This window comes from Panthera tigris, chromosome B4, assembly GCF_018350195.1.
Source record: "Panthera tigris isolate Pti1 chromosome B4, P.tigris_Pti1_mat1.1, whole genome shotgun sequence".
NCBI classification, from domain to species: Eukaryota; Metazoa; Chordata; class Mammalia; order Carnivora; family Felidae; genus Panthera; species Panthera tigris.
In genome coordinates this window covers 89,038,721-89,051,175 of record NC_056666.1, presented here as the reverse complement: position 1 = coordinate 89,051,175, position 12,455 = coordinate 89,038,721, and positions in this window count along the sequence as shown.

The following is a 12,455-nucleotide window of genomic DNA, read 5'->3' as shown; positions in this document are numbered from 1 at the left end:
GGTGGAGCGCTGGTTAGGCATTGGAAAACAACACCAAATCCTTGAACTTTGCTGTCACTGATGGATGACTGTTGTTGAACACAGTCCACCAAAATTCAATCTTCCTGCTAAACTCAAAATATTCAAGGGATATGGGCGGTGGAAGAAAGTGAGAAACTTTTTCCTCCACTCTCTTAGGTCCGGTATCTGGGGCCCTGCAGATTAAATTAACAAAAGACAGGTTCACAGGAGAAAGGGGTCTATTGCATATGCATATGGAAGCTTCACAGAAAAGGAGAGCCCAAAGAAGCATTAGAAGGGAGCTTAAGTATCTTTATATCAAAGAGGAGGGGGGGAGGTCCTCCCTGGTGATAAAAGGGGTCTCAGCGGGGAGCCTGGATGGCTCAGTTGGAAGAGCCAGCAACTCTTGATCTCTGAGCCTGATTTCCAATGTTAAGTCCCTGGTGTAGAGATTACTTAAATGAAAATTTAAAAAACCTTGGGGCACCTGGGTGGCTCAGTTGGTTGAGCATCTGACTTGGGCTCAGGTCGTGATCACACCATCATGGGCCTGAGGCCCATGTTGGGCTCTGTGCTGACAGCTCAGAGCCTGGAGTCTGCTTGAGATTGTGTGTCTCCTTTTCTCTCTGCCCCTCCCCCGCTCACACAGAGTCTCTCTCTATCTCTCTCAAAAATAAATACACATTAAAAACAAAATTCTTTTTTAACAAATAAAAAAATCTTGGGCACCTGGGTGGCTCGGTGGATTAAGCATCTGACTTCAGCTCAGGTCATGATCTCATGAGGGTTCAGGGCTCAAGCCTTGTGTCAGGCTCTATGCTGACAGCTCAGAGCCTCGAGCCTGCTTCAGATTCTGTTTTTCCTTCTCTCTTTGCCCCTCTCCCGCTTGCACTCTCTCTCTCTCTCTCTCTCTCTCTCTCTCAAAAAAACAAAAAAATAATTTGAAAAAAAATTTTAAATAATATGTTACTATATGTTCCTTAGTGTGATCAATTCTAAGTATAAAATAATTATCGAGTAATCTTAAATTGCAATAGTGTTACATTTGTATTGTTATTTTTAAATTTTTTTTATTAAAAAAATTTTTTTAATGTTTATTTTTGAGAGAGAGAGAGACACAGAGTATGAGTAGGGAGAAGCAGACAGAGAGGGAGACACGGAATCCGAAACAGGCTCCAGGCTCCGAGCTGTCAGCGCCCAATGTGGGGCTTGAACTCATGAACTACCAGCTCATGACCTGAGCCCAAGCTGGGCTCTTAACCAACTGAGCCACCCAGGCGCCCCTGGTATTGTTATTTTTAAATGATTATAGGCATATTTTTAGGGTAAAGTAATTAAGTATTGTTTTTTATGTTCATATTTTTCTAGAAATATATTTCGAGGTATGTGTGGATAAAATGACCTGATGGGCAGGAATTGCTTGAGCAAAAGAGAGAAAAAGGAAATGGATAAAACAAGGATGGGACTGTTGAATGTTAATGCTGGGTACCTGGGGATTCATTATACAATTTGTTCTCATGTTAGGTTTCAGAATAATTTTATTTTTTTAATTTGAGAGAGAAAGAGTGTGCACGCAGGCACAGGAGGGGCAGAGGGCAAGGGAGAGACTCTTTAAGCAGACCACGCTCAGCTCAGAGCCCAACGTGGGGCTCAATCCCACAATTCAGGATCATGACCTGAGCTAAAATCAGGAGTCGGACGCTCAACTGACTGAGCCACCCAGGAGCCCCAGAAATTTTTTAAAGAAGCATAAGATCTCAATTTTTAGCAATTCTGCTGAAGTACAATCATCAACCTCTTATCCTATCTAAAAAACAAATTCAGCTGGGATCTGAACCCCTATGAAGAAACTTCTGAGCGTCCTTTCATCTTCAAAGCTATTTAAAAATCTCAAAGATAAAGCTTCACTGTGTTGTTGAGTGGTATTTCAGTTAATTGCTGCATTTCTAAATAACAGGAGTATAATAATAATAGCTTGATGTATCTTGGGCTGTGCTTTTTAAAATGCTTAGGGCACTTTCTCACACACATAGGTGTCTCGGCTTCACCTAAAGGCTCTGTAATTAGTGACACTTCACAGATGGGAAACTGAGTCTGGAACAAGTAAGCAATGCGTCTATGATCATCACAGTTGAGCTGATATTGAGTCTCAGGTTTCCTATCAGCCAATTCAACTATTTTATACAGATTACAGAGGAAACATCGAGAGATGAGATTAGAATTCATAATATTTTTGCTTTTACTATAGAACATTGTGGTTATATGGTATACATATTAGATCAACTTTTTAAAATTATTTTTGTATTTTTTAATGTTTATTTGTGTGTGTGTGTGTGAGAGAGAGAGAGACAGACAGACAGAGACAGAGAGAGAGGTAGGGGGGGAGGGGCAGAGAGAGAGGGAGACACAGGACCTGAAGTAGGCTCTGAGCTGACAGCAGACAGCCCCATGCAGGACTCTAAACTCACCAACCCTGAGATCATGACTGGAGCCAAAGTTGAATACTTAACCGATTGAGCCACCCAGGTGCCCAGTGTTTGGTTTTTTTTTTTTTAAGTTTATTTATTTATTTTGAGAGAGAAAGAGAGAGCACTGAAGGGGAAGAGAGAGAGGGAGAGAGAGAGAATCCCAAGCAGGCTCCGCACCATCAGCACAGAGTCCAACACGGGGCTCGAACTCACAAACCGTGAGATCATGACCTGAGCTGAAATCAAGAGTCCAACACTTAACCAACTGAGCCACCCAGGTGCTCTAGAGATTTTATTTTTAAGTAATTCCTACACCTAATGTGGGGGCTTAGACTTACAACCCTGAGATCAAGAGTCACACACTCTTCTGATTGAGACAGCCAGGTGCCCCCATATTAGATCAAATAAAAATTCTGAACTTCCAGGGTGCCTGGGTGGTTCAGTTGGTTAGGTAAACAACTCTTGATTTCCACTCAGGTCATGATCCCACAGTTTGTGGGATCGAGCCCCGAGTTGGGCTCTGCGCTGACAGCATGGAGCCTGCTTAGGATTCTCTCTCTCTGCCCCTTTCCCACTTGTACTCTCTCTCTCTCTCTCTCTCTCAAAATAAATAAACTCAAAAAATCTCTCAATTTCCTATGTAATGGATCATCTAGAATGAGTTAAAAACCTTACTATGCATTTAGGCACTCTCTCTCTCTCTCTCTCTCTCACTCTCTCTCTGGTGTGTGTGTGTGTGTGTGCGTGTGTGTGTGTCCACCTAACCCCATTTTCAAGAATTACTAGGAAATCAAGGGTGTCCCTTCTACTTTATTTGAGACTCAGGATTATGGGCTTATGTCTACAAAATAATTATGATAGAACACAGTGCTTGTTGAGTATGTTTGTGCTGTTTTGGACCCATTACTTCCTCTAGAGAAGAGTTAAGCCAAGAAGTTCAGTTCATCAAATAGTCACAGAATGCACTGTTACAGGGCAAGCCTTGAACGCTTTTTCTTTGTGGGGGGAAAAAATTAATTTAAAACAGCATCCCTAAATGTTTTAAAATATGCTCATGTTTGTTGAAGCAATATCGGCATGTGGGAAGGCCCTAAGTATAGGACCTACTATCTTTAGTCTTTAATTATGGAGTATCAGCTTTAACTATTTGAGTGTGCTGACAGTTTTATGTGAAAAAGAGAATTAACTTTCAACTAAATTCCCATGTTGCCCTTGTTCTTTGATTTATGTAACACATTTGGTATTATTTGAATACCTTCGTTTTATTGTATTTCAAAAGGCACTGTAATGGTTTTTTATTTTTCCTTCAGGTTTTATTGTAATCTGGGTCAAAGCAGCTTTTTGCAAATTAAAAACTAAAAAGAAGTCATGTAAAAAATTACAGGACATAAAAGATACGCATTTTGACCCCATTAAAAATATTCAATCACATTGAAATTTACATTAAAAAAAGGTTTTTGTATGTATTATGTAGACATTAAAAGCATCTTTTTTATTAGTGTTTCTTTTTTCTTTAGAGTGGGGCAGAGGGGAAAGAGAGAGAGAGAGAGAGAGAGAGAGAGAGAGAGAGAGAGAGAGAGAGAATCTTAAGCAGACTCCACGCTCTTCACAGAGCCGGACATGGGGCTCAATCTCACAACCCTGGGATCATGACCTGAGACGAAGTCAGAGGCTTAACCAACTGAGCCACCCAGGCACCCCACGAATATTTTTTTAAGTTTATTTATTTATTTTGGTAGAGATCAAGAGAGAGTGTTGGCGGGACAGAGAGAGGGGGAGATGTGGGGAGAGAGACAGAGACAAAGAGAGACAAAGAGAATCCCAAGCAGGCTCCGCATTATCAGTGAAAAGCCCGATGTGGGACTGGAACCCATGAGTCATGAGATCACAGCCTGAGCTAAAGTCTGATGCTAAACTGACTGAGCCACCTAGGTGCCCATGAATATTTTTAATAATGATTATACACAGCTCCCAGCAAGTCTGTGGCATGCAAAAACGGACAACAAAATGTACAGTTGACTGGACAGTCCAACAATTCGCTTTTCCAATCTTCCGTCCTTCACAACAAACAAACACCCAAATGCAAAGAAATATTCCCCTGAGACATTTTCCTTCTATTCCCTCTCTGCATTCTCAAAACTTGGAATAACTGGCTCTTTCCTGATGTACTCATTTAGCAAATGGATTCTGATAAATATAGAAATCTAAAGATACAAAGCCAGGGGGTGGTGTTCACTTAGTTAATACCATGAAACAACCAAATACTATGGTCTCTACTCAGTTGAGATACCATTGTCTATGTTGAAATATTTTTAACTGGAACAAAAATAGAACTGTTACAGTTTCCATATTCTTCAAACAGTTACATGTTGTAAGTGGTTGGAAGATAAAAACCAGTTCTTTTTTATCTTAGTATAGAAGACACAACTGTGGAAGATCAGCCACCAGCCCCAGCCAGGCAAATACCAACAATACCACCCTCGGCACTAAAAGCATCTGTCCCCTACCCCGCAGGGGGAAGGGGGCACGTTCACACCACCAGGCTGCAGACACACTAATCCTATGGATGGTGACCCACTAACAAAAGACAGGCTTTTTAAATTAAACTATGCATCTTAGGGGCGTCTGGCTGGCTCAGTCTGTAGAGCATTGACTCTTAGTATCTGGTCCCAAGTTCAAGCACCACACTGGGTGTAGGGCCTACTTAAAAAACATATGTATTTTACATGGCACTTGTCAATACCCTGGCCAGGCAGCATAGCCGTCTTACAGATAAAATAGCAAGGTGAAGTTGTTTTCCAACTATTAGCTATTTTTCCCCCCTGGGGAAAAAGTAAAAATTAAAAAATGCATACACACACACGCACACACACACACGCACGCGCACACACACACACACACACACACACACACACACACACACAGCTACTACCACTCCATAAAAAAAGAGGGGGAGAGAACATGGAAATAGACTTAAAAGAGCATGCAACTTTGGAAATAGATCATTTGGTTTTCAGTGAATTATTTTACTTTTCCTGAATCTTGGTTTTCTCATCTGCAAAATGAGGATAATAATATTAATTTTATATATATATATATATATATATATATATATATATGTCAGTAATTATCTCTAGAGAATGAGTTAATGGGGAATTTTCACTTCCTAAATTTTTTTAAAAGAGTTTATTTTGGGGGTGCCTGGGTGGCTCAGTCAGTTAGGCATCTGGTTTCAGCTCAGGTCATGATCTCGCGGTCTGTGAGTTCAAGCCCCTCATCGGGCTTTGTGCTGACAGCTCAGAGCCTGGAGCCTGTTTCAGATTCTGTGTCTCCCTCTCTCTCTGACCCTCCCCCATGCATGCTCTGTCTCTCCCTGTCTCAAAAATAAATAAACGTTACAAAAAAAATTAAAAAATAAAGAGTTTATTTTTAAGTAATCTCTACGCCCAACATGGGGCCCGAACCCACAACCCCTGAGATCAAGAGCCACATGTCCCACCGACTGAGCCAGCCAGGTGCCCCTCTAATTTTTTTAAGAGAATGAAATGCCTGTTCCAGAAGGTTCTAAGTAGGAAGAAGTAAGACAATGAATGTAAAAGTTTTTGTAGACACTAACACTCTGCGGGGACTGTTGTCAAAGACAGATCTAGCAAAACTCAGTAAGAGTGTCGATCAAGGACTGGGGAAAGAAATGTCTCATTTTTTTCCCCGCCTCACTTACTGGCACCTGAGTTAACTGCTATTCTGTCAAAGCTTCATGCTTAAGAAAAAGTACTGTATCCCCAAAGTTCTCTCCCCAGCCTGGTGCCCAGGCACAGAAATCCTTATGGTCTTGGATTTTTTAGAGGTCACCCAAGAAATCCCCATTGGTATCCCTGGGCTGAAGCTGGCAGCCTCCATCCTTCAGGAGAGGCTGAGTTCAAAGAATCCTTTTGTGCCTTTCCAGAGCGCTCCTGTAGAATAATATTGCAGTGGGTATAGTATGACTTGCTGTGCTCCTGCCAGCAAACCCACCCCTCCCTCCCAGGGATTTGCTAAGAGCTGGATGCTTCCCATCACAAGTCGATTCTTCAGTCTGTTCTTCGTAAGGACTTTTCCTTGCCACTCCTCACCCCCACCTCCCAAGAGCCAATGTGTCCTTCTTCTGCACTCTGGCTGAACGCGTTTATTTGTATGCATTTCCTCCGGAATTCACAAGAAAAGTCACAGTCATAAAGATGAGGGAATTTTAAGGGAAGAGAAAGATGAAGAATGGGACATTAACTTTATTTTCCTTTTTGTTTTTTTTTTTTTTTTTTTTAATTTGGGCATTTATTTGGGCAGCGTTATTTATTTATTTGGGCATTTCTAGTAGAAGGCAACGAGACCTCTGAGGGTATGGAGAGCAGATCAGAGAGGCCAAAAGGGAGATGTGGAAAACGGGGGAGCTAGGCGCTCTCCAGGACAAACTTGCCCTCATAATTTTGCCTGATTCTGGCTCCACGAACAAAAGGCCCCTTTTCACCTCTGGACAAAAGGGGCAATCAGAATAGTTAAATGTTCAACGTGTGTCAGATGTTAATTAAGTACCTGTATTTCCGCTGAGAAAAGAGGTGATGTGAAGGGGAGATTTCTCTGTTCAGAACGGCCCTGCAGAAATCAAACTGGCACCAAAGTCTGCTGTGTTTCCTTCTGAGTTTTGCTGCAACCCCTAAGTTATAATCAGAGGAAGGAAACGCCTGAGAGATCTGAAGGTTTCAATTGTTGCCGAGTGCAGATGGCTTGGATCACCACACAGCAACGGAGCTCAAGCTCAAGGTCAGTGTCTCGCTGTAATCAGTGCCTCCATATGTGATTTCAGTTGGACTGCACCATCCCCGCGCAAGAGCTGTGCGGCTCCGTTCAAGCCAAGTTAGAGCCTGGGACATGGGCTGACAGAGATTGAAATGTAAACCCATCAGAAATCGGGAGCACTGATAAACCCACCATATTTTTCACGCACAATAACAACTTGCCAGGGATCTTCGAAAGACAACCGGAAGTGGACAGGATTGGGGACGAGCAGTCAAGAAAACACCACCGGGAGTCCTGGTTTCTCCTAGGCTAGTACACTGAGGGCAGACAGGTGCAACGCGTGCCTGGGGCCAGCAAAAATCGTTTGGACGACTGAAACACAAGTCTGATTTCCCCAACCTGGCACAGAACCCTTGAGCTCTTCACCCCATTCACAGGGAGTAAACAAAGGGATTATTTTCAATTTCACAAAAAGCCCAGACAAATCAGCTGCATTAACTGTGCCAGAGGGCGGAGATCGTTTGTTCCCACCCCAGGACAAAGACTCAATACCCATTGCCTTGAGTGGTGCCCCAAGTGCCTCCCCGTTGCCTGGGGTAGAGAGGAGGGTGGAGGTGGGGGAAGGACTTAGAGTTCCACAGGGGCAGAACTGCGGGTTGCGCAAGCAAGCAAAAGGTACAAGGCTCGTTTCGAAACGTGCGCGTAGAGGCCCAGAGTTTCTGCCCCTGGAGAATGACTGGTGTGTCTGCAAAGCTCCTTCCACACTCTTCACCCTACTCCTGTGAGGGATAAAAAAATACCTGGACATACAAGTTGGTCACGATCTTAGGAAAACGACCAGCAGAGTGAAATCGGAACCCCGCCTCAACCCTTAGTACCTTTCATGGACTGCACAGCCCAGAACACAGGCAGTGTTTTGTCATGGGAGACTGACCCCGCTCTCCGAGAAACAGGTTAGGCGGTAGGGATTCCTTCACAGGAGCGAAGGTGGGAAGTAGAAGGGAGGTTGTTTCAGAGAGATCTTTTCAAACCTCATACCTTGTTTCTTCTCACCCTAAGATGTACCCCTCGGGCCCCTCCCAAAGTAGCCCCTCTGAGAATCTCGGCAGGCAGGGTAATGGATATGGACTGTTTCCAACTTGAATGTCTCGGAGACACAAAAAGATTCAGTCAGTCAGAGTGTCCTTTAAGTTCTAAAAATTACCCATAAAATAGGAAAGCCTTTCAAAGTGAAAACAGGCCTAAGGATTTGTTTAGGTATCGCCTAAGGAAAGATCAGGCTAGGTAACCTTTTTTTTCACTCCCCTGAGCAGGCTGGGGCTGGGCAGAGGAGGGAAACGAGACGAATTTCAGAGAGCGGGCAGAGGGGTAGCAGCATCCCGAGAGACCTGGAAAGGGAGGCTTCACGGTTTTCCTTGGACCCTGCCCTGTTAGTTGGGATCTGTCTTTTACAATTAGAACAAATGTCTTCTTGAACTCGTCTGAAAGGCTTTTCAGATTAAAAAAAAAAAAAAAAAAAGACGATGCATTCTTCTTCAGGCTTTGGCAATAGATCTTCCTTCTATCTTGTATGTAACATTTACAATGTGCCTTTAAGGGGCGCCTGGGTGGCTCAGTCGGTTGAGCTTCCGACTTCGGCTCAGGTCATGATCTCACGGTCTGTGAGTTCGAGCCCCTCGTCAGGCTCTGTGCTGACAGCTCAGAGCCTGGAGCCTGCTTCAGATTCTGTGTCTCCCTCTCTCTCTGACCCTCCTGCATTTATGCTGTGTCCCTCTCTGTCTCAAAAATAAACATTTAAAAATAAAATAAAATGTGCCTTTAAAACTACTTATTATTGGGGCGACTGGGTGGCACAGTCAGTTGAGTGCCCAACTATGGATTTCAGCCCAGGTCATGATTTCACGGTTCATCGGTTTGAGCCCCAAGTGGGGCTCAGCACTGGTAGTGCCAGGCCTGTTTGGGATTCTCTCTCTCCCCCTCCCTGCCTCTCCCCAGTTCATGCGTGCGGTCTCTTGCTTTTTTTTTTTTTTTTTTTTTTTGATGTTTACTTATTTTTGAGAGAGACAGAGCCTGAGTGGGGGAGGGACAGAGAGAGAGAGGGAGACACAGAATCCAAAGCAGGCTCCAGGCTCTGAGCTGTCAGCACAGAGCCTGATGCAGGGCTTGATCTTATGACCTTGAGATCATGACCTGAGCTGAGACCAAGAGTCAGACGCTTAGCTGACAGAGCCGCCCAGGTGCCCGAGCATATGGCTCTTGATCTCCAGGTCATAAGTTTGAGCCCCACATTGGGTGTAGAGGTTACTAAAAAAATAATAAACTAAAAACAGGCATCATTTTGTAGATCAGAACCTACATCAGGATTAACTGGTTGCAAGCTAGCTAAGGGAGGCAGTAATGCTATTGTGTGAGAGGCAGTGTAGGAGACTGATGAAGAACATGAACTTTTCTTTCTTTAAAGTTTATGTATATATGTGTGTGTGTGTGTGTGTGTATGTATTATGTATTTAAGTAATCTCTACAGCCAACATGAGGCTTGAACTCATGACCCTGAGGTCAAGAGTCAAGAGCATGCACTTTGCTGTCAAGCAGCCCTGTCAGTGTCATGCAGATTTAGTTCACGACCTTAGGCACTTGACTTAGCTTCTCTCAGCTTTAAGTTCATTCTTTCTTTCTTTCCTTCTTTCCTTCTTTCTTTCTGTCTCCTTTTTCTCTCTCCTTCCCTTCCTGCCTTCCCTCCTTCCTTTCCTCTTTTAAGATTTTTTAAAAAAAATTTTAATGTTTAAAGAGTGAGTGACAGAGGTGAGTGGGGGAGGAGCAGAGAGAGAGGGAGACACAGAATCGGAAGCAGGCTCCAGGCTCTGAGCTGTCAGCGCAGAGCCCGATGCAGGGCTCGAACTCACGAACGGTGAGATCGTGACCTGAGCTGAGGTTGGACGTTTACCAACTGAGCCACCCAGGCACCCCTTAAGATTTTTTTTTTTTAAGAATCTCTACACCCAACATAGGCCTCAAACTTACAACCCCAAGATTATGAGTCACACACTCTGCTGACTGAGCCAGCCAGGTGCCCCATAATTTACTTATTTCTTAAAATGATGCTAATGGGGGCGTACCTAAGGGCTCAGTTAAGTGACCGACTTCTGATTTCAGCTCAGGTCATGATCTCACAGTTTGTGAGATCAAGCCCTGAGTCGGGCTCTGAGCTGACAGTGTGGAGCCTGCTTGGGATTCTCTGTCTCCCTTTCATTCTGCCCCTGCCCCTGCCTTACCCATGATCTCAATCTCTCTCTCTCCCTTTCCCTCTCCCTCTCCCTCTCAAAAATAAATAAATAAACATAAACATTAAAAAAAAAAAGATGCTAATAGGGGCACCTGGCAGACTCAGTGGGTAAAGCATGAGACCCCTGACCTCAGGGTTATAAATTCAGCCCCATGTTGAGTATGGAGTTTACTTAAAAATAAAATAAAATGGGGGCGCCTGGGTGGCTCAGTCAGTTGAGCGGCGGACTTCAGCTCAGGTCATGATCTTGCGGTCCGTGAGTTCGAGCCCCATGTCGGGCTCTGTGCTGACAGCTCAGAGCCTGGAGCCTGTTTCAGATTCTGTGTCTCCCTCTCTCTGACCCTCCCCTGTTCATGCTCTGTCTCTCCCTGTCTCAAAAATAAATAAAAACGTTAAAAAAAAAAAAATTAAAAAAAAAACAAACCTGATTTAAAAAAAAAAATAAAATAAAATGATGCTAATAACTTTAGGATGTTGTTGGGATTAAATAAATTCATTACATATTAATTAATATATAGTAATGATAAAAATACATAGTTAATTTGTACAGAATGAATGTACATAAAGCACAGTGCCCGTCACATTGTAAACCCTTGGTAAATATCACGTATTCTCATCATTATAAGATTGTAAGCTCCCTGAAAGGCAGCAAACACAATTTAGACATCTTTTTGTATACTTCTTATGTCCAAATCAGGTGCTTTCCATATGAAGCTGTATAATAAAGTTAGTTAAAGGAATTCACTTCTAAAACACACCAGCACTCCTACTATTTCTTTCTCCTCCAGAAGCACCAATTTCTCGAAGACTATAATCTGAAATACCACAATGAGCTTCACAGGCATTAAATGGACCTCACTGGGTTAAATGGCGACAGCAGGTGGAACCGTCTCAGCCTCAGACATGGGGAAAACTTAAGGCGCATGCGTGAGGTCTATCCTCAGTCCAGCAGGGATGGAACTCGAAGCCAGAATTCCCAACAGCACAGCCCCTGGGAGGTGGGCTAGTCCTTTTTAAAGAACCTCATCAAAGTACAGCTTGAACTATGGGGAAAATGGGATTTTTCCAAGGGGAGAAAGGCTTTCCTTTCTCTTTTAGTTTGTCATTCATAGAAGGCCATGGAACAATTTTGAGAAAAGAAAAAATGATCACTACCAACTTTTTTTGTTTTTGCAAAACATCGTTCCGTTCTTGGTCAGAGGCACTCATTTTTACATATGCGCCATCATAGGGTGCATGTCTGTGGGCCTCTTGTGTCCTCTCCTTTGCATAATAGCACACATCTTCTTCCACGTTCCTACATGTCATCAGAAAGGTCATTTTTGAAAAATTTTTTAAAAAATTTTACGTAGGCTCCAAGTCCAATGTGGGGCTTGAACTCATGACTCTGAGATCAAGAGTCACATGCTCTGGGGCGCCTGGGTGGCTCAGTTGGTTAAGCATCCGACTTCGGCTCAGGTCATGATCTCGCGGTCTGTGGGTTCGAGCCCCGCGTGGGGCTCTGCGCTGACAACTCAGAGCCTGGAGCCTGTTTCAGATTCTGTGTCTCCCTCTTTCTCTGACCCTCCCTTGTTCATGCTCTCTCTCTCTCTCTCTCTCTCTGTCTCAAAAATAAATAAAACATTAAAAAAAAAAAAGAGTCACATGCTCTACTGACTGAGCCAGTCGAGCACCACCAAAAAAGATAATTTTTAAAACATTTTAATTTATTTTGGGGAGAGTGCAAGCAGGGGAGGGGGTGGGAGAGGGGTGCTGAGGATCCCAGGTGTGCTCTGCGCTGACCCCTGACAGCAGCGAACCCGTTGTGGAGCTCCAACTCACGAACTGCGAGATCATGACCTGAGCCGAAGTCAGATGCTCAGCAAATGAGCCAGCCAGGTGCCCCCGTTCCCCTATTTTTTGTCATTTATTTACCTATCTACTTATTTATT